Here is a 2,357-nt window from a genome sequence, read left to right on the forward strand (position 1 = left end):
AAGGGAGAGAGAGAGTTGGGACGGCATTCAGTGGGTACGGTATAGTACCAAGAAAAAGAAGTCGTCGAAGCGTTCCCCCAAGAAAGTGAGTGGCGTGTCCTCTTTACCGTCGGTCAGTGATCGGTCCGATCGGGGGAATCGGGTCACGTGGCAGGGGATCACGCTTCCTCAGAAGACCCAGTGTGGGGCAGTGTGGCGATTTCAGACTCCCCCCCCCGCCCTCGTGGGCCGGTGCGTCGGGTTCTCCCCCTCCAGAGGACAACCACGCTAGAGTTCGCCGCCCGAGTAGCGATGCCTTCGGGTGGAAATTGCCGAAGACTCCGGGGAGGTCACCGCTAAGGATGGACGTGTCCCTGGGTCCCTGGCCTCCTAGCAGGGACAGAGTAGACTCGGTGCCCTCGATCTCTACAGCAGTTCCCGAGGACTTCCTCCAACATCCTGTCTCGGACGATCGACGGCGAAGAGCCTCCCCCGCGCATCACTCGAGCAGTCGTTACGCGAGGAACGTGTCGCCCTCGGACTCTTCGGAAGCAGATTCATCCTCCAGAGGAGAACGCAGGGAGAAACGGCACCGAAAGAGAGAGCGGACCGATAGTGATCGTTCCCGCTCCAGGTCGAGGTCGCGGCACAACAGGAAGCGCCCACGCTCTCACTCCCGTAAGTACAAGAGGGAGGTCTCTCCCGGCGGCGAATGGGTCTACTGTACGTCCCTTCAGGAGAGTCCAGAAAGCACCGCTCTCCAGACTCTCGGTCCAGTGAACGAGCCTCTAGGTTGTCGCTGCCTACGCACAGCCTAGAACCGCTCGACCTGCCACGCAGGAAGGACCTCGCTCTTGGGCACAAGTCCTCGAGGCCTCCGGTTCACCCCGCCCAGCGGGGGGGAAACGCGCTTCCGAGAAGGCAGCCCGACCGAACCAGCCCAGCTGGGGCGGTCGTCGAGCAGGAAGGACCGGTTCCCGGGGTCGGGTCATCCCACCGGGACCGTGTCCTCCTCTTCCAGAGCCTTGGGGCAGTCGAAAGTCCTCCCGAAGTCGGTGGCCCCCGCCCTACGGTGAGACCCACCCGCGTACGGGGCGCCCTACGGTTACGGGTCGTCCGCCCTGGAACCGAGAGGAGAACGCCGGTCTACCGCCCAAGCACGGCGCCCCTACGCCAAGCCGAGGCCTCGGCCGACGGAGGCGAGGCTTCCCCGTCGGAGGACTCCGCCTACAGAAGGGTGGTAGGTCTCATCAGAAGGCTCCATGGAATTCCGGAACCCTCGGCGCCTAAGGTGAATGCCTGGAGGTCGAGCCTCCTGAGATACACTCACCGTGACGTCCTACCGAAGTCCTCCCTGGCCCTTCCTTTCGCCCCAGACCTAGTACTGGGACAAGAATACATCGACAACTTGTTGGCCAGCAGTGCGGAGGCCCCCAAGTCCCAGAGTGCCTCCAAACTCCTCCAGGGTCTCAAACTACAGGGCAAGGTTTATATCCCGGAAGGACGGCGCCCAGGTCCCTGTAGGGTGGACCCAGCCTTGGACATCCTGGGACAGGGCGGCTCGGACGAAAGGGCCTATTCAGCCCGTGTCCTTCTCACCCTCTGAAGCCGGCATGATGGAGGAGATGTCAAGAGATATGGTGAACGTCTCCTCATGGCTGGACTGGTGGGCCTCCACGTTGGTTAACGTACAAGCCTCCACAGACCCCGACGATCCTGAGCAACAAGGTCTCCTGTCGGACCTTCTCACCTCCGGGGGGGAAAGCTCTCAAGTTTATGGCTTATCAAGCACTCTCCTTGACGGCCAACTGGGTCCTTCGAAAGCGGGACACAGTGCTTTCTAAGTTGACAAGAAAAATCCCGGACAGAGAGGCTCGAGTGGTTCGTAGCCTACCCCTAGGAGGTGAGTCGCTGTTTCCGTTGAAGGAACTAGAAGTGCTGATGGAAAAGGTGTCCAAGAGGAGAGAGACCAACGTCCCCAAACAAACATCCTCCAGGAGGCCTCCTTACAGGAGATCAGTCTCGGATAGTGCCGTGACTCCTCAGGCCACCCCCAGCTCTTCGAGGAGGGACGCCCCCGCCTCCTCCTGGACAGCAACTCCACAGCCCTCCCGCATGGGAGCGGGAGCTCCAGCTTCTGCCAGCTCCTTCAGGTCAGGTTACTCCGCCTCGAAGAGAGGCAGATCAGGCCGCCCCTCTAGGAGAAGGTAGAGGGAGAGGCCCCCTACTCCCGCCCAAGCCTCGGGTTGGGGGATGCCTCAGACCATATTGGCAAGCATGGAAAACGCATGGGGCGGATGCTTGGACGGTGTCCGTCCTGAAAGAAGGCTACAGGATCCCCTTCATAGCGGATCCACCCCCTCTTATTCCAGCCACCC

The sequence above is a fragment of the Palaemon carinicauda genome, chromosome 4 (assembly GCF_036898095.1).
Source record: "Palaemon carinicauda isolate YSFRI2023 chromosome 4, ASM3689809v2, whole genome shotgun sequence".
NCBI lineage: Eukaryota > Metazoa > Arthropoda > Malacostraca > Decapoda > Palaemonidae > Palaemon > Palaemon carinicauda.